Source organism: Camelus dromedarius, chromosome 25, assembly GCF_036321535.1.
Source record: "Camelus dromedarius isolate mCamDro1 chromosome 25, mCamDro1.pat, whole genome shotgun sequence".
NCBI classification, from domain to species: Eukaryota; Metazoa; Chordata; class Mammalia; order Artiodactyla; family Camelidae; genus Camelus; species Camelus dromedarius.
The window spans coordinates 26,711,858-26,739,616 of record NC_087460.1 but is presented as its reverse complement, the minus strand read 5'-3'; the positions used below and the strand labels follow the sequence as shown (position 1 = coordinate 26,739,616).

The window sequence follows — 27,759 nt, the reverse complement described above, 5'->3', positions numbered from 1 at the left end:
TTTGTGCTTAGTTGAGACTGAGAAAGTGTATATTAAGACCAAAAAATAGTAGTACCAATTTGTCTTTAATGTTAATGTCATCTCAACTTAATGAAGATTTTTAAATCTGTGAAGAATTACAGTTGATTAGTATCTAATTATGTTTGTACTGTCATGAACTACTAAGCTAATGAAAGATTAGATTAGCTATAAAGTTTATACATTATTTGTTGTCTTCATTTATGACTTTGTAAGAACTTTTATCTTTGATAACTTATTGAAAATTAATGGATAAAGTAAATAAGTCTAAAAAAACCCTCATTTTTCCAAAAGTCAGCCTTAGTAGTTGCTTTATTGTTATTATTAGTTTTAACAAACAATATATGATCATCACAGAAAAAGGAGGTAAGATGAGAGAAGAACATAAAAACCACCCATAATACTGCCCCTAAGAGATTGATACACTTGTGTTTCTGCTCTGACAGTTTTTGTCAGTTGTCCCTTTCTGAATCTAACTGTACTATCTACCCAGTCCCCTTTTCTCTACTCTTCCCCACCTCTTGGTTGGTGAGTCTATTTTTGTGTTTGTTTCTGGGTATGTCTCTATCCATTCATCTGTTTTGTCTCTTTCTGGCCATCTGTCTTCATGTATATGTGTATTAACTGTAATAAGATCTAACAAGACTGTGAAAGTGAGAAGGAAAGTATCAGTTGAACTTTATATTATGAGCAAGTTTAAGGAAATACATTCAAGGAAAACATTCCAAACTGTGTTCATGATGTGATGAGCTCAGAGTGCTCAGTTGTAACCCTGGAAAGGAGTTTAGTAGTAATTGCTGACCTCATTCAGACCAAAAACAACAAAGAATCTCCAAAAGGTAGTGAGCAGTGGCTGGTAATCCTGCTGTGCTTTCTTATCAGGGTCCCTTTTCTGTTGTCTGTGATAGCTGTACTCTCTCTGTTATCCTTAAATCTTCCGTGTGTCTTACCTTATTCTCACCTTCCTTTGGTCACTCTCTACATCATTGAGAAAATAGGAACCATTAGATGAATGTGCTCATTTTGTCACTAAAAGCTATACTTGCACCTCTGTTCTTTTTCTTACTTTTGTATGTGAAAGACAGGTCTCTTTTGCTATCAGACTTCAGTCATTTTGCTTTTGCTCTGGATTCCATTCTCTCTCATATTCTCAGCTTATCATCTTTCCCTCCTACGATTTTGATTTTTACCCATGCCACAAATTATTCCCATCAGCGTATAAATACTGCTTTAGAGGTGCCATTAACCTGAGACTCCCTTAAATTAAGTTTGGTGCTTGAAATTCTTCAGATTACTCACTAGCGTAAAATCCAACTACCCACCCAAGGGTTATTGGTGATTATGAATTCTCAGGAGATGTTGTTTTTTCCGTTAGCCCATGCTAAGGTACAGACTTGTTTAAGATGTTGGTCGATGTCTCTCCCCCTCCCTCAGTCTCTTTTTTTCTTAATCTTTCTCTCAGGTTATTTCCCTTTTACTCTGAAGTTGGCTTCCCACTTTGAACAAACTCTAGGTTTTAACATTGTTCCTTTAGCAGCCATCTAAATGAAATTTGAAATATGGCTTCCAGGATTTTAAAGAAATAGAAATAAAGCAATACCTTGCTTTAGTGCTCATTTTTCTCACATTTTATATATTATTACGTATAATAATATATATAACAGTATCTTAGTATAGGCTATTATAACAAAAGCACTGAGTAGCTTAAACAATAAACATTTATTTCTCACAGTTCTAGAGACTGGGATGTTCAAGATCAAAGATCGGCAGATTCTTTGTCTGATGGAGGCTTGCTTCTTGGTTCATAGATGGCTGTCCTCACATGGTAGAAGGGGTTTGAGAGCTCTCTGGGGTCTCTTTTATAAGGGTACTAATCTTACTCATGATGGCTCTACTCTAATGACTGAATTATCTCCCAAAGATCCCATCTCCTAGTACCATCGCATTGGGGATTAAGATTTCAACAAATGAATTTTGAGGGTAGATAAACATTGTCTATAACAAATATATAATACATATAATATATAATGTGATAAGTGATTTTTTATGTCAGTTGTTCTTGTCAGGGTAGTTGTTCAGACTATTTACTATATCACATTGCAGAAGCAAATGTCTTTATTTACTCTTTAACCCTTTCCAGTCTGGTTTCCATCCTTAGTATTCACTGAAAGCACTCACTAATGACCACCATATTACCAAATCCAATCTTCGTTTTTCTGCTCCTTTGGCTAGGGAGAGCAGCCTTTTCTTGTGGTGCTGTCCACTGGTAAGTGGTAAGGGTCCACTGAAGTTTCCAGGTTGCCGGCTTCTCTAGCACCTAGTTTAGAATACATGATGCAAAAAGAAAATGCAGAGTACTCACCACTGTCTCAGTCCTTGGCTTCTGAGCTCCTTAGCTGGTCTGCGTTTCTCTCTTTATCTGTCAAAATTGTCTTATGTTTGTTTTATATATAATGCCTAGGGATTTTAGCTGTGTTTAGCTGGAAGAATAAAGAAGGGTATCTATTCCATTTTATCTGGAACTGGAAATCTGACCACTTAAAAAACTGAATTATCTTTTTATTAATGAATTGTAAGATGACTTTATCTATTCTGAGTACAAGTCCTTTGTCAGTGTTTTGATTGCCTCCTATTCACCCCATTGCTAAGGGAAGCCCCTCCCTAGACTTATGGGGATGGCTCAACACATAATTAACCTGACACTCGATAAGTGAGATCAACAGCAGTTTATTATTCACATATACTCACAGCCCAGGTGAGGAGGACACTGTGTGCCAAGTAGGGCCACACAAGGATTGCACTTGGGGAAGAAACGAACACTCAGGGGCTGTGAGAAGCAGTCATTATAGTATCAGGAAGGTGAGGTGTCTGCTTCCTACAGGAGATGTGATTGGCTTGTTTGAATAATTCCAGGGACTGGTAGGAAACTGAAACCTGCTGCTCAGGCTTAAGCAGGCCCTGTGCCTGCTCCCAGTGAAGAGGAGGGTTTTTGGGCTAGAGGACCTTATCTGCTGGAGCAGAGTAAGGAGGGGAGCTTGTAGTTAGATCATTGAAGCTCTTCCAGTTTCACCAGTTGTCAAGGCAGCATATAATATTGGGCCTTAATTTTAGGCCTTATACCACAATCAGAAATATGTGTTGTGTATATTTTTTTACAATCTGGCTTGTTTTTCATTTTGTTAATGATGTCTTTCAAAGGGAAGAAGATTTAAATTTTGGTGAAGTGCAGTTTGTCACCCTTTTCTTTTATGGTTAGTGCTTTTTGGGTTCTGCAAAATTTTTTGCCTACCCCAACACTGCAAAACTTTCTCCTGATTAAAAAAATAAAACCCAAGCTACAAGGATACAGTGTACAACACAGGGAATGTAGCCAATATTTTATAGTAACTATAAATGGAGTATAACCTTTAAAAATTGTGAATCATACTGTACACCTGTAACATATAATATTGTACATCAACTATATTTCAGAAAAAAAGACTGAAGGATGAAAAAATCATTTTAGCATTTACATTTAAGTCTGTGGTTTCTTTTAAATTATTATGTATGGTATGAGGTACTGGTTGAGTTTCATTTTTTCCATGTGAATATGGAAATCACATTTCCCCCCATATGCCTGTCAGGACCATTTGTTGAAAATGTTACCTTTCCCCATGGCATTAAATTTTTACTTTTGTGGGAAATCAGTCAACCTTATATATGTGGTTTTTTTTTTTTCTTTAATGTTCTTTGATCCAGGCATAATGAACTCCTAATTTTAAGGTGTTCCAAGTTTTTTCTTATCTTTGGACTTTTGAATATGCTGATCTCTATGCCTTACTTGTTCTTGGCTTTTCATTTTTCTTGGTTAACATCTGGTTATCCTTCAAGTCTCATCGCAGATAATTACTTTTTTTCAGTAAACTTTCCTTGGCTCACATGTAGGATGGAGACTTCTTCCATGTTCTTCTATGGAAAAGTATTCCTTATCCTTTTGGTAATGACTATTATTATGAGATTCATTTCTTGGCCGAATATTTATTATTGCCAGACACTGTTCTGAATGCTGAAGATATGGCAGTGAGTGAAATAGTAAAAAGTTTTTATCTTGGTGAAACCTATATTCTAGTGGGTAGAAACAGGCAAAAAACCCAAATCACACTAAAATTGTACAGAAGGAGGCAGTGTTATTTTGAAAAATAAAAGCAGGGAAGGGGGCACAGAAAGTATTTTGGGTGGGTGCGATTTCAAATAGGATTGTCAGGGAAGATGTTTCTAAGAAAGCGGATAGCTCAGAAAGAACTAAAGGAAGTGAGGAAACGAGTCATGTGAACTTCTGGAACAAGCATGTTGCAGTCATGTGGAACAAGTAGACAGTCTCCGAGGTGGGAGCATGCCTGGCGTGATGAAAAAGCCAGGAAGCTTGTGTGGCTCCAGCACAGTGAGTGTGAGGGGAGGCTGGGATAGTGAGGTAATGAGGCCCACCTCATAGGGCCATTTGGCTTTTGTAACGACTTAGGTGTTTTACTCTTGGTGAGATGGGAAGTCACTTGGGAGTTTTGCGCAGTGAAACGACAAAATTTATTTACGTTTTTGTAGGATACACTCTAGATGCTCTGTGGAAAATAAAATTGTTAGTGGGGTAAGGGTAGAAGCAGAGAGACTGTTGGAAGTCTATTGCAGTGATCCATGTACACTGTGAGGGTGGTTTGGATCAAGCGATAACAGTAAAGGTCCTGAGATTCTGAATATATTTTGAAGGTAGTTTTAATAGGATTTTCTGATTAGTGGAGTGTAAAATGTGATTATTTTCTTTAGTAAATTTTTCAAGAAACCTGCAAGCTTATTGAGAGTAGGGACTTCATTTTATTTTACCATTGTGTTCTCAGCACGGTAGCATAATGACCTAGTAATCACACTCAGTAAATACTTTTAGAATGAATGATTGAATGATATGCGGATGCTTACAGTGAAGAAATGAGTAAAATGGTAGGCAGCATAAATATATTGTGGTAAAAAATGCAACAGTGCATTCTTTTGAAAAATTATTGTGTAGTTTTAGTACTCGGGACTGTGGTTGCCTGGAAGACAGCACTTTCATCAGTAAAAAGAAAAAAAGTGAATTCATGTTCCTTACTTTCATCCCCTAGCTAGTCCCATTTAAGGGTTGTTAACAAAAGGAACAATGATATTAATGATAGCTAACATTTATTGAATGTTTTCTTTATATCAGATGCTGTGATAAGCACTTAGCATTTATTATTTCATTTAATTCTCATGCGACTCCCCCATATGAAGTAGGTGTTATTTTTACCTCCTTTAAGATGAAGAAATTGAAGGTCATACGTGCTACTAAGAGTGGTATGAATCCAGGTTTCAAGCCCAGGACTGGCTTTTAACTGCTACCCTGCCTTGCTTCTCACTTTGGAACATTTGTTTGCAGTCTTCTTGCTTGCTATGGTCCTAAGTGATGTTAGAGACTCAAGGAACATCTTAGCCTCCCAGTTCTTAATGTTATCAGTGCCAATGATCTTTATTACCTCTTTTCTAGTTACTCAAGCCCATGGTAGTACCTTCCATCTTCTTATCAGGTAGAATAGTTTCATCTGAAATGTTAAATAAAATCGTATCTCTGCATTCTTTACCTTAACCGCTTGTCCTCGCAAAAACTTTTTCTCTCCTCACTACTTAACTTCTTTGGCCTTACTGAGTATTTCAGGTTTTTAATTTCTATTTTTTCTTCTAGTCTCTCAGCCTTTCTTAGCTTCATTTCCTTTACTCTCTAACTGTACATCCAATGACTGTTAATATTTGTTTAGCACTTATAATGTCTCAGGCACTGGACTAAGCATTTTATATACTATACAATAACTCTAGAAGAACAGATACTAATATCAGCCCCATTTTATAGATGAGGAAATGATATTTAGCAAAATAAAGTGACTTTTAAAATTCATATAGTCAATATTGGTTGTGACTCAAAACCACATCTATTTTTGACACCAAACCCATAACATTATAAACTTTATAACCTATTGTCCTTCACCACTGTCTTCATTTAATTTACTTTCTCCTTGATCCTCTCAATTCCTCTATCCTCTTATCCTTTTACTGTTCCTGTCTGACAAAACCCCAAACCAAAGATAAGTGTAACATCTCACATTTAAAATATAGATATTGTTAGGTATAGGGATTTTGGGAAATTGTTTTTAAATGATTTTATTTGGCTCATAAAGTTAGAATAAAAGGTTACCTACTAGAAACCTACCTACTGGAACACATGGGTGTGGACAAGAATAGTATCTTAGGCTAGTGGAATATGGTGAAGACTAAAAATTGCTTTCATCATAAGAATTTTTTTTTGTTGAGAATGTTATCTTACATAAAGGTATTTGTTAAAACTGCCAGTCATTTCTTGATCTAAAATAAAAACTAGTTTGCCAATAATGGCTCTCAGATAAGCAAGAACGAAGTATTATAAACAAAAAGAGTAGTTATATTCCAACTGAAGCAGCTGGTTACTATAATACTGAACCAGAGGAAACTTGCAGCATGAGGATGGAAACTAATTTTCAAAGTCCTACTTTGGATAGGTCTTTCACCTTTCGTGCAGTTACTGCTTAAAAATTTCCTTTCTATATACTAAAAAGAGATATACTAATTATTTTCCTGTTATGTCTGTTTTTACTGTCTATATTTTGTTTCATAAATAACTTTATGTATATCCTCCTAAAAGTTGTTATTTCACAGGGTTTCATCTGTCCATTATGTATGAAAAGATGTATAACTGCTATTGATTTGTCGGAGCATTACCAGAAAGTGCATGCTGAAAATGAGACAAGAGGACAGGAACTTCTTAATGACTCCAGTGTTACTGTGGGTCCTATATATTTTGTTTTAGCAGCTTGGTTATGGGTTGCTCAAAATAGCTTTGTTTTTCCTGGCCTTGGTGTTGCTTAATTTTTTATGCTACAAGGGAATATGGATTGCTTTAATTATGCATGCTTTAAAGAAGCTTCAATAAGGAAAAGAGGCTCTTGGGAAGTTGGCTTGGCTATTCTTTGTGAATCTGTAAACAAATATAAACATTTAAGTTAATATTTTTGCATAAATTTTGCCATGAAATTTGAAATATAAAGTGAGTTTTTTATTCAATAATTATATCTTTATTAGTTAATGTTTTATCAGTGAATATATTACAATGTTTTAGATTAATGCTTTACTCTTAAAGACGACTTTGCATGTGAACTGTCACTGTCTTTATTCGGGAAAATACACTGCATTAGAACCTGGGTCTACCACTGTTTCAACCTCTGTTTTGACTACCCAGACCTGATGGAAAGAATGAGGCATACTTACCATGAACAGTGGGTCACCCAAATGTTTCTCTGTAGTGTGTGGGGCTGATGCATGTCTAAGGCTAGGGGTGGGAACCTGTGAGAGGAATTGTTGCCAATTTTTAGGCTGGAAACAGTTTCTCAGATGATCCTGCTATGTCTCTTCCTTTGAAAATGACTACAGTATTCTATAACCAAATAGAGGCATAGATTTTAAAAAATTCTTCTATAAGTTTTATAAAAGAATGAAACTTTTTTTTAACCATGAAAGACAAAAAAATCACACTTACTTTTTCCTATGAGATAATGACATATAAGGAAAACAATCTCACCAAACCTCCACTTATTTAACACATTAATAGAGTACCTCTTATGTTCCAGGTATTTTGGTAGATAAAAGGGATAAAAAAAAAAGGTAAATAAGATATGATCTCTATGCCAGGAAGTTTCTATGATACATATTTGCAAAAGAGTGCAATGTCTAATTCAACTTAAGGGAAACTGCAGAAAAACTTTGGTGGGGAACACTTAAACCAGACATTCTCTAGGGTGATGGGGGAACGGGTGCCTGTGGGAGGATACCAGTTAAACTAGCTGAAGCAGTGTGAACAAAGATAGAGGCATAAAAGTCTTGGAACTCTGCTTAGCATTTTACCAGTTGTCTTTCTTCCAGAACATATGGGTCAGCTTTTCTTTATGGGCTAGCCAGAATCAAAAGTGACAACCTGTTCTCCCTGTCACTTAATAAGAACTTTCCTTTTACCTGAAAGGATACTTGGTACAACAGGGTATCATCAGTATCAAGTTAAGATAAGCTCTTAGCTACAGTGGATCTGAGAAAGGGTTGCAGATAACTGAAAGCTAAGAGTAAGGTATTTAATTGCTTTTAACCTGTGTGTGTGTGTGTGTGTGTAAGTTGGTGAGAAATTTGGAATGATTAAGGGAAATAAATGTAGCTAGCTATTTTGAGTATTTTATTATTTGGTGTTTTATGCTATCTAGCAACTTCAGTCCCCTTGACAATATTTTAGAAAAAATAGAGGAATCTCTTAATATCCAGAATTAGTATCACAAAGTCCCATTCATGGGACATCTCTCAGATATTCATTCTGAGCTTATTTTACTTTTATTTTAAATGAGTGATATAGTTTTAATAGACTCCCCCCCAGTATACCCTTCCCATTCATATGAGGCCAGCATTGCTAGAAATAGCACGTGAATAATTTTTAGAAATGATTGTTGAAAGACAAAACAGGGTTTAGAAAAAACTGAAATGTGGTTACAGGAATTAAAGATGCTTGCCAGAATTCACAGAGTGGAAGATACTCATTCAGTGATTAATATTTATGCTGCTTAGACATTAAGCAAAGGTTTAATATCATCTATTTAAGAAGGTGAGAAAGTGCATATATGTACTTTAGGAAGATTTATTTTTATCAGAAATGTCCCCAAACTGAAGTTTTATTTAAACATCCATGAAAGCTCTAATCACATGGAAAATTTACTTAGGTGGAATATTTCTATAACTAAATATTTATTACTGAATTTCTAAAATTTCTCTTTAGGGATGAATCAGTTCATTCTGGAATATTAATCTGGTAATACTTAGAAGCTTTAAGAGGGTATGACATACCTTAATGTGATCACTAGCTTTTTGGCATACTTAGGTATCTAAAGCCAAAACCTGGAAGTAGAGACAATAGTCAAGAAGCCAAAGTTGTGAAGATTAAATAATGTAACGGGGTGTGGATTCCCTGAGGAACACTGTAATTTGCCTTCTAGTTACTAGAAGAAGCTGAGACGCAAAAGAGAGATGACAAGCTAAATATTATAGGGGTTTATGTGCTGTTGCACCAAAAGCATGTTAACTTGTGTGATACAGTAGTTACTGGGCAGAAGTTTACAAGAATGCCAAATAAAGCATAATATAGAGCGGTTATGAAACATGATGGTAGATAATAGGTGGCTTTAAAAAAAGAGCATAACATCAGCTAGATTAACTCATAGATTGGGAGCATTCATTCATTCAGAAGACATCAAATTCAGCAGAGCATCAAATATCTGTGGATCCTGATGCGTTATTCTGATGTCCAAATGCACAGCCTCAGTACTACTGTCTTTGCTTATTTTAGGAGTTTCTTGGAGATCATTGCATTCATTCACCTATAGTGCCCCTGCCCTTCACTCTTGCTCTGTAATCAGAACAGACCTCTGCTTCCTAAATGCAGCACGACTGTATTTCATACCATTTCCTTCATCTTTGTTCATGCTCCTCCATTTGCTTAGAATGCCTTTATTTCTGACAAGTAAACTTCTATTTAGTCTCTTTCCTCCTACTTATTCTTTAGTACCTAATTCTAATGTCTCATATATACATATCTCTACATATATGTATATATACACATATACACAATATGTATGTGTATCTGTATTTTTTGTAAAGCATTAACTGCTACCACAGGCAAAGTTGGATACCTCTCCTCCTGTGTTCCTATAATCCTTTATATATACTTGTTACACCATTGTCTGGTAATGTTATGCTCAGTGAGCCTTGGTTTTGCCATATAATATGCACAAATGATAAGTAAGGGTATATTACTTGTGTAACAGCCAACAAAAGAGCACAAATTATTTATTTATTTTTAGTTTTTATGTATCCAGAGTTTTTATTAGTTAGCTCAATCTGTCCCTTGGAAGCTTTGTGATCTGCAAACTATTGAAGCTCTTCTGTCCCCGCCCCCCAAATTCTTCCCTACTGGGTTTATTCATATTTCACTAAATAAATACACAGTATAGAAATACATGGTATGTTCAAAATACTACACTAGCCATTAGGGAAACATAGATTAAAATCTTTTTTGTGTTGTGTGTCGCAGTGAATGTAGAAACTTGACACACTAATAATAATGCTGGAGGAAAATAGCAATATACATACAAAAGGATAAAAATGTGAGATACCATGGTGTGTTCAGAGAAGCATAGGTACTTCAGTATAGTTGAGCCATGTTGTATAGAGTAAGGAAGGGTGTCCAGACATCAGACTGGTTAGGTCATTCGGGTAATACACATGAAGGACCTTGTATGCCATAACCATATAGTCATTCTGGGATTATTTGTAAGTTTTTATTATTTTACAGGACTATATATATATAGACTATATATATATATTTTTTAAGGTAATTCAAGAAACTTAATTTTTGAAGAGACAAATTACAGAAGTATAAATGGGGTATGGAGGAACCACAAGTTCTTAGAAGAGAAGTACAGGACTATATGTTAATTTAAAATTTTTATGTTAGTCTTCGGTTAGCATTACTGACTAGAATACTTCTCAACCATTGTAGATAACTCTGTGGTAATTATGAGTTATTTACATTACCTTTTTTCTCAATGATCAGAGTACTTCATGTTCTTAATTTTTTGGTTATCATTCCTTTGAAGTAGATTGGAGCAGGTATTATATACGAAGAGGATTGTCTAGAGAGATGGAGGATATGAAGACAAATCTTCTCAACTAGACTTCGAGATTAGAATTGACTTTTCAGGATAAAAGTCTCTTACCATTAATTTACTCAACCTAAAAGAAGGTTGTAAGGGTTTTCTTTGTATCTTGTAAACTGCATCCAGGATAAGCAGTGACGTACCTTTGCGCAATACCAGAATTTGGACTTAACACCATAAATTAGAGTTTACTTAATGGTACCATTGGTGTGAATAATACATGTGACTGTATTTCATAACATACAAACGGTTATTCTGCAATACTAAAATACTATTTTGAAACATTTTTCTATCTCTTTCTTAGGGTTTCATATGTCCCCAGTGTATGAAATCTCTTGGATCTGCTGATGAACTTTTCAAACACTATGAGGCAGTTCATGATGCTGGCAATGATTCAGGTCATGGAGGAGAAGCTCTTGCTCTGAAGCGGTGCAGTATAATAGTTTTGAAGTGTAATGTAGTGAATGTGTGTGATACCATTGTTTCATTGTGAATACTTAGTTTTTGAAAATAGTGTTTTTATATTATTTAATTTAAATCTGTCTTCATTTATTGTGGCTTCCTCGTTTATTGTTTTTTTTTCTTCCTCCTTTATTGTTATAACTTATTCTATCCTTGACCAATAACTATATCAGCATCTACAACATGGTTCAGAGGATATGTTTTGAAAGAAGGTTGTGATTTATCAAAAGGTTAAATTATATTTAGCATACTCTGCTTAATAAAAAATGATATACTTTATTTAGAAGATTTTATAGTAAGTTATTAAAATAATTAATTTAGCCAAGAGTTAAATTTAATAATTATTTTTAAAAATTTCTTTTGTAATCACCAATATAATAACAAGCACACATACACATTCTGCTTCTTGGCAATTTTGCCTGACCATTTTAAAATTAAATCAAGCTAAAATATAATTACTTAGAAAGGCATTCAACAATATAACTTTCCTTTTCTTCTGCTATTGGTGAAAACTCTTTATCTTATATTCCCACTAAGGGAGAAATCTTGATTTTATTCTACTTGTAAAAAATTTGTTTCATGTTTTTCTTTAAAAAATGGCTCATAGTTGGTTATGACCACATTATGGTTGATAATAAAGAACTATAAAATATGGTTGTTTTAATTTGTTAAAATATGTGGGAAAACCAGTGCTGTTGGGATGTGTGAATCTTTCCTTTTCATGTGACTATTAATGCTCTTTAAGATTTTTGTGTATGAGTTAATAATTTTGGTACCATTCTTTTGTCATTTGTTAGGAAATAGATATAAAATATATATTTATATTAAATCATGTATAAGTGCCTTTATATTTAGTGTCAATTTAACAGAGCTGCTTTTTCATCTACGAATTAGTGCCTAGTACGTGAATTTTCATTCAGTCTACCCTTAACTTTTCATCCAATGTTTAGCTCACTGAAACCTGGTTTCTGCCCTACCATGCTCTGAAACTATTCCCTCAAAGCCCAACAGTTAAAAAAAAAAAAAAAAAGGATTATTTTCAGTTTTTATCTTAGTAGACCTTTGTTTTGGTTACGTATTACTGTGTAACAATCCACTCAAAACCTAATGGTTTAAAACATTAACAGTGTATTACTTCTCATGATTCTTTGATTTGACTGGGTGGTTCTGCCTTAAGTTATGTAGACTTGGGTTTTGAAAAGGCCAGAAGGGCCAAAATGGCCTCACATTCATGGCTGGGGGATATAACTGGATACTGCTGGCAGCTCAGCTGGGGCTATATGTCAGGGGGCTCAGTTCTCCTTTATATGGACCTGTGTATGTGGCTGCTTTGACTTGCCCACAGGATAGCAGTTAGGTCCTAATAAAGAGCATTCCAAGAGGAAAGGAGCAGAAGCTGTCAGTCTTCTTAAGGTTTGGTTCAGAAGTGTCAGAATGTCACTTCTGCCCTATTCTATTGGTTAAAGTAGCCACAAGACTGCTCAACGCCAGTTATGATTCAAGAGGCCAAGAAGTAAACTGTCTTTCAGTGAAGGGGTGGCTTTTACATATGAGAAGGGAAGAACTTGATGGCAGCCATCTTTGTAGACCATATGTCACAGTCTCTGCAAATTTGGTTTACTGGCTGTCTTTTGTTCTGCTCTTTTGAGACAACATACCATTGTTATCATTCTTTTTTGATCTGTTTAATGTATTCCTCTTCCTCTATATGTGTGATGATATCTACATCTATGACTTCCTCCTAAACTACATTCCCAACCTAGAATTATCTCCCAAGTTGCCTACTAGGTATCTTTTGATGTTCCAAAGGAACATCTCACTGTTGATATTTTGAAAACAGAGTTCATTATATTTCCTTCTAAACACTGATAGGCAAATTACTCTCACAAATTTGTTGAAGTGGCACTTTTTAAAAGATTAATTGGAATAACTAAGTTCACCCAATTAGAAACTGAATTGGATTATCTTCTTTGCAATTTGATTCAATTTAGTATGAGCCATTCAAGTATATTGTTATTAATTCCTCTCTTCATCATTTTAGTTTATACATGGATTTGGAAGATTAATAAAGAGTAGGGAAAACTTAAAACACACCCACAATTGTCCGTATGCATGTAAAGACTAAGTCTTCTCCAGTTGGCTTGTGGTCTCTACAAATAGATATGTTCCTAGGGCCACTTGGGAGAGAGGGAGGGATGGGGATGCACGCACACACACACACACACAACAGAGAAATGAAAATTAGTGAAAGTGTCAGATAAAGATAAATTTTAAGAGTCAACAAAAGACACAGGAATCTATTATCTAATTTTACTTCTGTATTCAGAGATTAAAGACTTTACCTCAGAGTTTATCTCCATCATGAAGTGCTTTTAGGTAGAAGTGATCACTGTCTTTATGCCTCTGCTTTTATTTCTGTCATAGAACTGATGATCGTCTATTGCTTTTACTTGTTTACATGTTACTTCCCCCATTAAACTGAACAGCTTGAGAGTCTGGAGTAGACAAATTCTGTGGAACAATGAGTTAATTCTTTACTTATGAATGAGTACAAAAAATAGAGGACTCAATTCTCCATCTTTTACATTTTTCTTTGTTAGCAATTTCCTTCCTTTCCTATCATTAACCATGTTTCACAGATGAAGCTGATTCTGTCCCTTTACTCTCTACCCCCACCCCCATCCTAGAGAATAATTCTTCCACCAGTATTGTCCCGTTATCTTTTACCTTTCTCATATGCTTGTGCTGTAGTGGACTTGGTCTTCCCCATCATTAGAACTGATCCTGTTCTCCTATTCCTTTTGTACTAGAATGAATTCATTTGAGTATTTTCAGTCTACTCATTTCAGTTATTGTGTCTTCTACCATGGCAGCATTGCAGTGGCATGGAGTAAGGAGGGTCCCTTTATCTGCTGTTTACAATCCAACAGGGGAAGATACATGTTTCTTATACCCCGAATAATAATCCCAAATGTGTTTTCTCATGGAATCTCTCCTGCATTAGGACTTCGGGTGGTCTCTCACTATTCTGTATCAGACTGACTCTTAGATGAAGGGAACAAAATGTGAAGTTTTGCCAGGAAATAGCATTTCAGACTCAAAGAACAGAAAGAAGCCAGTAATGCTGGAGCTAGATGAGTGAGGGGGAGAGTGGTAAGGCAGGGACTAGACTGTACAGATTTTATAGTCCTTATTAGTGAGTTTAGATTTTATACTAACTGCAATAGGAAGCCATGGATACTTCTTGCTGGTAAATTAATGGTATTTTGTTTCTGGCTCAGGCATTTGACAGTTCTATCATTTCCGTGATAAAATGTTCTTCCATTTATAAGTAACATACTCTAGGAATACAATTATTCTCCTAAGGGATTTATATGTATATTCCACTATGCATAAAATGTACAGTAGTTTTTTTAAGAATTGAGAAAACTAGAATACTAATATACAGTCACTAGCCATGACTTGTTAAAGAACATTAACTATTAATTCCTGTTTTTCCCAATGTATGTTTAGAGATGACATAACACTACTTAGACAAGAGGTCCAAGACCTACAAGCTTCACTTAAGGTAAGAATAAAAATGATTTTACGTGTTTATTTTCAATGTTTCAGATAAAAAAGTCTTAAAATTTACTAATTAAAAGGCATTTTTTTCCTTTAGGAAGAAAAATGGTACTCAGAAGAATGAAAGAAAGAATTAGAAAAGTTTCAAGGGCTACAGCAGCAAGTAATTGCTTTTAAATACTTGAAGTGTGTTTTTAGTTGTTTATTTTCATTGCTGAAAATTAAGCATAATATTTTTTTGTAAGCAGGTGGCCTGATATGAATAACTTCCTAATTTGTTTCTATGTGTTTAATATCCTGCATGTATACCCATTTTAATATTAATGAATGCAAATGAATATAACCAAAATATGGGAATCTAAGATATAACTCTTTAAAGGTGTTCCACTAAGCATCATTTACCTATGTGTTGGTTTTTTTTTATATCAGGCTACATTATTCTTATTTTCTGACAATATATCTAAATGTTTAAAAAGTATAAATAAGTTCAGACAACAGTGAAACTCTTCAAAGAATTGGTGACAAATTGGAAATCACTAAAATGTCTGTTAGGAGGGAAAGAACTATTAACTGCGGATAGTTTATATTAGTGGAGATCGTTTGAAAGCATGGGAAAACTCTTGTATTAATGTTAGATTTTAAAAAACTCAATAAAAATTTTTATGTGTCCTTGTACACACACAGATACATATGCTATACAACTTTACAAAAAAAAATACATGAGGAAAAGAAAAGTCACTGTGGTAACAGAAGTGGTTATTTTTAGTGATTTCGTTTGATATCCTAGATTCTATATATATAAATATATACATATATTTCATAATCTTTATAGTTTAATATATTTTCTAAGGAAATGTCTTAATCCAATTACGAGTTTTACACTAAAATTATCTTGAGTTTTATACGAAAATTACATAAAGAATCCTAGAATAATTTTACCTAATGCATATATAGTTTTCATTTATAAGAATAAAGTGGATACCCTTTAACAGTAGCTTTAATATTTTTATAAAGGAATTAATAATCCTTTTGCACATTATCTTAGCACATTTTGACTCTTAGTCTTTTTGCCTTTTTTATCTTTTCATCAAAAAACGTCATTCGGACTAGAGAAGAAAAACAAATGGATAAAAAGATATGAGTCTTATTACTATTCAGCTTCTGTAATTGAGGATACATTAAAGAGGTTTTTAGTAATCTAAAATACTTATAGTTTACTTACTCATGTTTTATGTAGATGTTATTAACAATCAGAAATGGGCTATATTGTTTTCTGTACCTGAAAACACAGAGGAAATTGTTTCCTCATTTGAGACAACTGTTTTACATTTAATACATTAAATACATCTTCCACAGTGCAATTGCCTTAATAAGAAATTTACCATTGGGGAAAGTGTATTTTAAATATTGATGATTATTAATAGTCAATATGCTTAAATCAATGTGTAGGAAAATAAAAAGTCAGATACACTGTGAGAAGCCTTATTAAACTCTTCTAGATATATATAATTTTTAGAATATGGAAGTAATGACCAGGTGGTATATTATTTTATTCCTAATGCATGTGGTAAATTAAATCTTATGGAATATATTCTTTATTTCTGCTTCTTTTAAAGACAGTTTATGATCCTGAATTAAAAATTTATGTTTTAAAAGCCATTTTTTAGTAGTGATTGCTTCATGGCCTATTTTAGCTTATGAAAATTTTCAAATATTATAGGACTGAATCTTACCTGCTAACTTGAGTATTTGCTTTAGAATCTATATTTATAATTGTAATAATTTATCTTATTTATCTGTTATTGGATTTATGGGATTTAAGATGCCATCTATTGCAAGACCTAAAAATCTAATAATATGTTAACATACAAAAAGTCTTAGAGGAACTGAGCTGTATTTAGATCTTTATGCCAGTCTGCTTAGTGTTACCTTAGTGATCTTGAAGAATGTAAGCAGGCCAAAATTTAATTTTCGTCAAAATCTTGCTACTTACCTGACAGATTGTGGCTTTCAGAGATTTTTATTTTTCACATTGGCAATTGTAACAGCATTGTCTTTTCCTTTTAATGCATTTGTCTTTTGTTTTCATTGAGGAGTCTAAACCTGATGGATTAGTAGCTGATTCACCAGCAGGTAACTTTACTTGAAGCTATTGTTTTTTCCATTTTTATTTTTCATCTTTCTCATTCTTTCTTATTTCTTTTTCTCTGATGCCTGCTACGTGAATTTTGTTTTGTGGATACTTCATGGCTCTAAAACAGTGAAGATTAACAGTCATATTCTAGGCTGAGCAGCATGTTTGTTGCCTGTGAACTTCATAATTTAATCAGTTAATGAAAATCTTAGTGTCTCCTTAGATCATTATATTCTGAAGTTATAAACTAAATTCTGGAATATTACATTAATATGGTTGTTTAGTGAAAATTTAAATCTATATTAAAGAGATGCACTCTTTTTCTCTTGAAATGAAGGAAAGATGAAACTAGCATCTTTGTAATGGACTTTAACTGGAGAAATGCTCAATGAATTAATCAGAATTATATTTTGAGGTTAGCTGTTGTATTTAATGTCCCTCTGATATCTCTTTTCTTTGTTAGAATGAAATAGTAGAAGTTTACTGCATATTTTAGTTGATTATTTTACATAAGGCCTTGCTTGTTCTTAAAACATTTCTAATTACATTTCATATTATAGTACATTTTATCAGAGGAGAGAATGTATTCCTTTTTGGTCAGTTGACAGATTTAGGACAATAACTGAAATATGAAATCAAAATAATCTTTAAACAAACATTTATGTCATTTGGGTGTGATGCTGAGTATTCCTTTCATTTGTTTTATATGTTTGTAAATTATGACTTTGACCTTAAATGAAACATATGCTTAATTCTTGAAATGTGAAGATACTCTGCTTGTAATTGGATAGTAGACTCATGTTGATTGTCTTTAATTACTACAATGATTAAAATATAAGTAATAACAATTAGGAAATGTAATTAATATTGTGTTTCAATAGCTACTGTACTTTTTTTGTAGAACTACAGTCTTTGGAATGACAATTAGAAGAAGCTCAAACAGAAAATTTTAATATTAAGCAAATGAAAGACTTATTTGAACAGAAAGCAGCCCAACTTGCCACTGAAATTGCAGGTAAAATGAATCAGAATTTTTTTTAGCCAATAAATCAGTCTCATTACCTTTTTACCATTGTATGTTTGAGAGATAAACATCGTATTTTAGTGTGATAAAGCATTTGTTAGACTTAATATGGTGATGATTAATGGAATTTAATGGTAAGAGAGTTGCTATAATGATAATGGAGTGCTCTATAAATTGTTTCATTTGTCCTCTCATCTCTGCCTTTCAAAAGACTCACTTTACAGAAGATGAATTTTCTTTTGGGGTATGCTTAAAGATTAACAAGTAACATTTTGAAGAAGTTAAATAATATAGAGTTAGTATTTGTTTATGCTATCAATTACATGTAATTTTTTCAACTACATGCTTTTGGGTAAAATATTATGTATGATTAAGTATACATTAAAATGCTAATTAGTAATTTAGTGTGGAATTTACGTAGACAAAGACATTTGATCATTTTAAATTTATCATTTAATGTAATTAGAAGCACAATTTTATTGTATATATTTATAGTTATCTAAGGAATGTGAATTTGAATTAGAGTGATATATATATAGATAGATACAGATATAGCTATGTGCTGGAATATAATTTATAAAACTGTTCTTCTCTAAAGTTAATGTCATGAAACTAATATTTATATAACTATCCTTAGTTAGATATAAAGTCAAAATATGATGAAGAAAAGAGTCTTTGAGAAGCTGCTGAACAAAAAGTGACACATCTGACAGACCAATTAAATAAAGAGGAGACTGTAATTCAAGATCTGAAGACTGAACTGGTAATTTAGAAACCATTATTAGACTATAAACCTTATTTGAAATTGAAAAATAAAATATGTACTCTGATGAAACTTTTTAGAAATACAGCTTGAGTAAAATGGAGGAAATAAATTCTCCATAGTTTTACCCCCTACATATATGAATTTTAAAGTAAAAATTGAAGTTTACAATACATAATTTATGATGTTAACATTCTTATTGTTTCTGTCTTAATATTATCTGTCTTACTTAGTAGTTTTCATATCTGCATTTCTGATCTTACCATCCTTTGAACTTTGTTTTGTAAATCCACCTACTTTTAGGATACTTTTCTAGCTTCGATTTCAGATTGGACAAGTGTAACATCAAGTCATCATATTTCCTCCATAACTATATTTCTGTCACTGGTACTACCCATTTTCAGCACTCTCCCCAGGCTTAACAACCTGGGATCTGTTCTTGCCTCCTTCCTGTCCTTTATTTAGTACTTAATAGATATATGAATAAATGAATCAACTATATTGAACCTGCAGCAGACTCTAATTATGCTTATATTTGCTCCTCCTTCATTTTATTACCAGTTTCCTAAGATAGAAAATGAAAGAATTTAGCATTTATCAAGTGATTGTTATTACCAGTGAGTGTACTTTGGGAAGGAAGGGAAAGCAATTAAAGCACTGAGGACAACCGTGAATTTGCTAGTTTGCACGTTGAGTGGTAATACTATTAAATATGAGGCAGAGCAGGAAAAGGAGAGGACTGTTGAAGGGAAGACATTAGTGTTTGATGTTCGGAATCTAATAATTGACATTAAAGATTATTTTTATTTTGATTTCTTTGCAGTAAAATTATTTTAAAAATATGTTATTTTAGTTTCACTGTAATTTTTAATTGAAATGGAAATGTGTTGCTTCATAGCTTCAGAGACCTGGTATAGAAGATGTTGCTGTGCTAAAGAAAGAACTGGTCCAAGTTCAAACGCTAATGGATAACATGACCTTGGAACGTGAGAAAGAATCTGAAAAACTCAAAGATGAATGCAAAAAGTTACAAACAGAGTATGCTAACTCAGAGGTAAGGAAGTTCACTGCACTTAAATGAGATTATTGTTAACTTGTTTAGTGTATACTGTTGAGTAAAGCCAGGATTTGAGATTTTTTTCTGAAGACCTATCAAACAGTATTTGCCTTTCTTTCATTTGGTCTGAGTAATATTTGTATATAGTCAGTATGGTTTGATAGTATTTTTTATTTTTGTTTTATGAAGCTAGAAACTTAGAGACGAATGTTTGCATTAAAGAGTATTATTCTATTTAACAAATGGTATATTGTGGAGAAATGATATTTAAAGTTAAATTTGCTCCAGGCTAGTTAATAAGTTTTAATTGAATTTACCTAAATTCAGTTTGGGTAAAGGAAGTGTGATTTAATTTTCTTCAATTGTATTACCAATATTTAGAAAAAAATATTCAAGAAAGGCTTATTTTCTAGTAGACTTGTTTTTTGTTTATCAATTATTGAATTATGTGGTTGAAAGGAGTCTTAAAAATCATCCAGTCTAACACTGCATCCAAGAATTCCCTTTATAGCATCTCTGGTAAGTGATCTACAACTCTTGCTGGGTGATACATTTCTTCATAAGTCAACCATTCCATTGAGTTGACATTTGTTTCCCTGTAATTTGCATGCACAGGTTCAGTTTTCAGCAATTACACAGAATAAATTGTTCTTTTTTTCCACATGAAATATTTGAAGACTATTCATATTTACTCTGAGTTTTCTGTCTTCCAAGATAAACATTCTCAGTTTCTTCTATTGCTCACGTGACTTTGGCCTGTAAATCCCTTATGTAATTATGTCAGTGTATGACAAGCTCTGGGATATGTAGTAAATATTTCTCTTAAAAATCCTAGCCTTTGTTCTTTTTTTACTGTATTATAGGAGATATTTTATTATAACTACTACTATGTGCAGTTCTTAAGCTCCCTTATGTGATGTGGATGTTTGTTTTTCATGTTTTCAGTTTAAAAAGTTAAGTTGTAGTGATATTTTAATTTGCATCTCTTAGAGTTTTTCAGCTTGTGATCTAAAAGCCACTCTATTCATAATTGGTAACATATTAATAAGCCAATGAAGTATAAATATTATAGATAACGTATGTCACTCTTTAGTTTACTTCCTCCTATATCTTATCAATGGGGGAATGGTAAAAGTTTATGGTATAACACATATAGGCATGTGAGAATTTATGATGCTTAACACTTCAGACTTCATGAACCTCAGGTGTAGATTTCCCAAAAGTGATCTTTGTAGCCCAGTGACATTTAATCTCACAACTTTTCAAACAATTTCAGGGAGTTCATGAATTTATCAAAGCCAGATGAAAGCTCCCAATGTATAATTAAGGAGAGTCTGAATCAAAGAATCTCATGAGGAAAAAAGCCTGATTCAAACAATGCTAAAGTAGAAATACTTGAACCTAGGTGAATCTAGTCATTTATTTCTGTGGTTCAATAAGAATTACTTTTAATTAAATCTGCCTGATTACTAGTATTTCTCAAATACTAGTAAAAAAAAGTTACACTCTTTTGATTAAAAAATTCCTTTAATGTTATTTGAAATTTCAACATAAGTGTAATAGGGTGACTAAAATTGAATCACAGTAATGGTAGTTTTAGAATACATCTATTTTAATGTGCAATCCTCTTTGACCTTTTCCAACTGAGAATTATGGAGTTATACATACACATCTTATATAAGTAGAGTTTGACCAAAGAGAATAAACTTACATATTTTGGGAAAAATATATGTGGGAAAATATATCTAAGTAATATTTTACTTAAGGATTACTCTATATGGGACGGTGTAGTTCAGTGGTAGAGTGCATGTTTAGCATGCCTAAGATCCTGGGTTCAATCCTTAGGCCCTCCATTTAAATAAAAAAATAAACGTAATTACCCCCCCCGCAAAAGAATTACTCTAAGTTTAATATGGAGGATTTTTATAAATTTGTTTTTATTCATGTAGATTAAAATATGTTTATATATAATGAGAATAGGTCATTAGAGATGAGAAAGTTTTAACTAGACATAAAAGATTTGAGGTGAAAGGGTTTAGTATCTTCCCACATTGTCCACCTGTCAACATGGGTGATGAAACAATGATTTGTTTTAATTTAATTTTTTTTTTTTAAGTATAGTCAGTTTACAGTGTGGTGTCAAAGTCTGGCATGATGTTCAGTCGTACACATACATACATATGTTCCTTTTCAAATTTTTCATTATAGGTTACTATAAGATACTGAATATAGTTCCCTGTGTTACACAGTATATATTTGTTTATCTATTTTATACGTAGTAGTTAGTATCTGCAAATCTCAAAATCTCAATTTATACCCCTTGGTAATCATAAGTTTGTTTTCTATGTCTCTGGATCTGTGTCTGTTTGGAAACAATGATTTATTTTTTTCTCTAGAAAAGATATTTTTGAGAAAGAAGAAAAGTGGCTTAGAAATCCATTCTTCACATTTTAATTTCTTTTAAGTTTTCCTAAAATGTATCTTTCCAAGTGTTTTGAAATAAATTTTAAAATACAGGGATTTGTTCTTTCAGAGTAATTGTTGATTTAATATTTCATCATATTTTTAATAAAACAAGGATACTATTTACTCGCTGTTCAGTTAATAAATATGTAGTGATCAAGACCTCAGATTATGCTGAAATATTTTGAATAGCTTTAGGAAATAGTAGCTTGAGAGTCAGAGCAGTATATTGTTATTAGAAACAAACTCTTTTTGAGCACTTAGGTTTTGGACACTATGCTAGGCACTTTAAATATGTGGTTTCATTTGTTTCTTTTATCCCTGTAAGTTAAGTATTAAGTTTGTTTTAACCATGTAAGTTAAGTACTAAGTTTGTTTTATGTGTAGGGAATTTGGGCTCATTGAAGTTAAATAACTCATTCAAGGCCATGTACCTAATATAAAGAAGGTAGCATTAGATCCCAGGTTGTATACAAAGCCCGTGTTCTTTTTGTATCATGTTATCTCCCATTTTAGGTGATCTGATGATTGCCTTGTAAGTAAATTTGTGCTATTAATCTTTACTTAATACTTATTATTATTACTTTTTAAATTTTGACATATTGTATTGAATATAGCTTAAAATACCTTTGAGTTGTGTCTCATACCATTTCCATATGAAAAAAATTATCGTCTTAATCTTCCATCTCATTTATTTGTTTATAACTCTTTTAGCTTCTGCTTACTCTTTAAATATATGACATGTATTTTATTAATTTATTAAAATTCCATTCTATTTATTCTCAAACATGCTAATAAATTATAGCACTGAAGGAACTTAATAGAAAAAAATTTTATTTTTTATATTACTGCTTTAACTGAACCTAAATATTGACATCAGAAACAAAACACATTAAAAGAATTAAAGAAGTGAAAAATGCAGTGGTTTATTTGATATTTCTAGTTTAGGCTGAAGATATATAATCTGGTGTACATTGTTAAATATGTTCCATTACTGTCATTGAAAATATACCTTATGCATTTGTAGACAGTTCATTTTTTTGGTCCAGATATTTTAAAAGGCATATAGAAAAATAACTCATTTTAAAGCATTTAAAAGGGCTTTATAAATAATTAGCTATTCTTTAGATCAGAAATTAAGGCTTTAAAGGTTAATAAAAGTATTATTTCCAAAAATCTGCATTTTTGAAAATATCAAAATGGTAATCAGCTTATTTGGTGTGGTCTTTAATGAAATGATTCTTTAAAAATTTTATTTCTATTCCAAATATACTCATTTGAGTCCTAATTTTTAAAGCTAAAAAGTTTAAAAAGATACGAAATAAGTAATATTACACTCATGCATAGTTATGAAAGAGCATTTGAATATCTTTTAAAAGTATGCTAGTGTAAGAGATCAGAGATTAGTAGTGTGTTTGGACTTTTTATCGTGTGTTCAGTGTGTACTTTTGTCAGTCTTGTCTTCCACCTTTCATCCATCATTTTTTTTTTTCTGCTTTCTAATGGAGATGCTTAAACTTGAGGTAATGTGTTTTTGGAAGGCTTTGAATAATAGTAATACTTCTAATATAGCACCTTCTTTCATCGTATGGCAAATTTTGTGTTTCAAGGCAATATAAGAACTTCAAAGATATACTCATTTTTGTTTTATTAACCAAGCAAACTTTTAACCATCTTTAAAATAATTATTTGCTAAGAGTAGTAGAATTTGAGGACAATAATTATAATCCTAAAGCACTAGCAGGATGTTTGCTTGAAATATCATTCTTTAATTCTTTTGTAATTTATAGTTTTCTAGTAAAATTTGATGTTAAATTCAATAACATGGCTTCAAGGGAATGCAGGCTATTTTATAGGATCTTATATACTGTTTTCATGGGAACAAATATTTGTTAACTTCTAGGATATAGAGTCACTCATCCCTTTAGTGAGTATTTTTTGAATGCCTGAGTGCCAGCAACTATTTTAGGTGTGGGGAGTACAAGAGTGAATTAAACAGAGTGCCTGCTCTCATAAAGCGTATCTTCCTTTAGCCAAATAATATGTAAGTAAACCAAATCATGATAGAAAGTCGGTTCATGCAAAGTGCTATAAAGAAAAACAAAGCAAGATACAGGCAGTAGTGGGGCTGGAAGTAATATGGGACAGTTTTAGAATGATCAAGGAAGATATCCTCAACGAGGTTACATGGGAAAGAATGAAGTAAGCAAATAGTATGGTGAGTAACTGGGAGCAGCATTCTCAGGAAGAGGGAATGCAAGTGTTACAGCCTCCGGGCACAGATGAGCTTCGCCTGTTAACTAGTAAGGAGTGTCAGTGTGGCTTGAATCTTCTTTGTTTGAATTTCACCATAGTGATAACTAAATAGTGAATGTATTTATTTTCTTTGAAAATTTTGTCTTTCTTCAATCTGTATTTTTTCTTAACTAGAAACATGATACATGATCATTGTAAAAAATTAAAATGACTCATATTGTGCAGTGGAGAAAGTGAAAGTTTCCTGTAATTCACTTCCGTTTCTCCTCTTCCCCACAACTAAAATGTACCTTTAGGTATATACTCTTCCCACATCTTTCTTTTTTCCCTCTTTGAGTAAATTAAATTTAAAAAAATTCTTGCTTTTATATTTTTAAAAATATGAATTATAATTTTAAAAAATACATATTTAGTGTACAAAGGATACATTATAAAATTATGTATAAGAACATATCTAAAAGCTATAAAAATAACAAAATTGGGATATGTTTTCTTTGTTTAGTTTCTTCTGCATGTTGGAATTTATCAGCAAGATAGACATGTTACATCTTACAGACTTTAAAGTGGAATCGGTATTTTAATGAAATATACTCAAAATTTGCACTTTAGTACATACTGTTTATTATTTCTGTTTATTATGTGCGAGATACTCTAGTCATTCCTTTGATAGGATATTTACAAGTAGGGATTTAAATATAATTTCTTTTCTTGTGTGATAAGTAGGCATTTGTGTTACATGATTAAAACATAGTAATTTGAAATAGCCAGGTTGTTTTAATGTTTTTATTAATATCCATAGTGTTGCTAATAGAAAATGATTCTGAGATTCAGAGTTGTTAGATACAGCAATTTGAAGTAAACTCTTAATACCTATAACCATGTGAAGGATGCATGACCGTTTTAAGACAGAAGGTGTTAGGATATACTTTAAATTGAACACAGTTAAAAAGACATGAATATTTAAACATTCCCTTTTTTGAAATATATGATATATATATATATATATATTTTTTATACATATATTTTCCATAAAAGGTAAGGCCATGAACATATCTCAGACATGCTGCCATTCCCCAAAACATTTTCAGACCTCTTTTAGTTGACTTTAAACCAGTTGGGAAAACACTCAGAAAACTAGTTTCATTAATTTATGGTTATTAAATAAGATAAACCCAAGTGTTTGATCATTCAGTTCACCTACCTTGTTTACTAGTTTGTTTCTAAAACTTATATATTCATCCATTTATAGTGGATTTGGTTTTGTCACTAGTGAGAATCTTTAAAAAGAAAAAAGGTGCCATGCATTCTGGAAGGGTTTCCAAAAGAAATAGCAAAAGATCTTTTGGCATTATTTTTATAATAAATTAGTAGCCTTCTAAGGTTTCCCCCTTGATGATGAAAGTACTCATTTGTAATATATAATATAGTAACTGCTGATGTATTTGTTAAAATTTTTAAAAAAGTTTACCATATTCATATTATAAAGTTTATTTACTAACAATGTAAACAATGAATTAGAAATACAAAGTTCTTTTCAGTTGTAGGAAACCATACTTTAAAAACAGTACTTAGTCTCTGTAGTGGTTAAAACTTTCATGTATAGAAAGTTTGTATTTCCAAGATCTTTGCTTATCTTCCTCTTATATTATTTACTAAATGATCAAATCATTGTTTCAATAATAGACATTAATTTTATTTAAAAATGTTAAAATGTATTAAAGCAAATTCATGTCCAGCTATTATCCATGATCATAGTGTGATCCAGGTTAGTGAAACTACATATAATTTCTGTTTGATAACTTCTATAGACAGGTACTTTCAATTACAGTGAAAAAGATGATTCACCACCTTTAAAGGTGTTTCTGTGTTGGTTGTTTGCATTTAACATGATTTTGAAGTAAAAAGAAAAGGCTATGCTATAGAAGTTGGGAGAAAATACAGGCATGACTTGCATATCCTTTTTAAATTCAGGATTAAAGTATAGAATTTAAAGCCAGTAAATTCAAGTTTGCAGTTTGATGCTTACTTCAGACACATAAAATAGGATGTCAACTTTTCACTTACTGTATTATTAAATAAAGTTGTTCATTTTGGATAAATTTTAAAAATTAATTTTCAGTCAAAGAAGTTGTGGGGTGGCAGTAGAGGGTGGTAAGATAAAGAACCAAGTTGAAATTTCTAAGGATTATTTCAATTTAACAACAACAATGACAAAAATCTATGGAATCTTAAAACCTCTGGATGCTTTCATTTCCTTTTTCATTTTAGTTTGCTCTAATTTTTTCTTTTCTTTTTTTTCTTTTTAGGCCACAGTAAGCCAGCTGAGAAGTGAACTTGCCAAACGCCCCCAGGAAGTTGCTGTATATGTGCAGGAACTACAGAAACTTAAAAGTTCAGTTAATGAATTAACACAAAAAAATCAGGTGAGAATTTAAAAACTATATATAATGGGGAATTGATTTTGTATATCTTAAATTTTAATCTTGTGTATGTTATTTATATATTGGCACAGTACAGTGTGAGTTAAGTTTTTTTTTTTTTAATGTTACGTACATTCACACTGTTACGCAACCTGTCTCCAGAACTCTTTTCATCTTGGAAAACTAAAACTATATTCATTAAACAGTATTAAACAATTCCCCATTCACTGTCTCCCCTGACCCAAACCTTTTTTACTTTCTATATCTATGAATTTATTATTCTAAGTAACTCATATGAGTGGAATCACAGTATTTGTCTTTTTGTGCCTGGTTTAGTTCACATGGGATAATGTCCTCAAGGTTCATCCATGTTGTAGCCTGTGTCAGATTCTCCTGCCTTTTTAAGGATAAATAATATTACATTGTACGTGTGTTATCATATTATCTATTCATCTGTTGATGGATACTTGGATTGCTTCCTTCTTTGGGCTATTGTGAATAGCGCTGCTTTGAACATGGGTATACAAATATCTGTTTGAGACCCTGCATTCAGTTCTTTTGGGTATATACCCAGAAGTGGAATTGCTGGATCAGATGGTAATTGTTTTCAATTTTTTGAGGATTTCACCGTACTGTTTTCTATAGTGGCTGTATCCTTTTAAATTCCTATCAGCAGTGTACAAGGATTCAACAGTTTCTCCATATCCTTGCCAAAATTTGTTATTTTCTGTGTTTGTTTTTGTTTTTGTTTTTTTTATAGTAGCCATCTTAATGAGTGTTA

At 32.3% G+C, this 27,759-nt stretch overlaps 1 pseudogene; it reads left to right on the top strand.

Moving 5' to 3' along the window:
- LOC135319332 (early endosome antigen 1-like) overlaps positions 1 to 27,759 on the top strand; it is a 64,298-nt pseudogene that overhangs the window by 25,477 nt on the left and 11,062 nt on the right.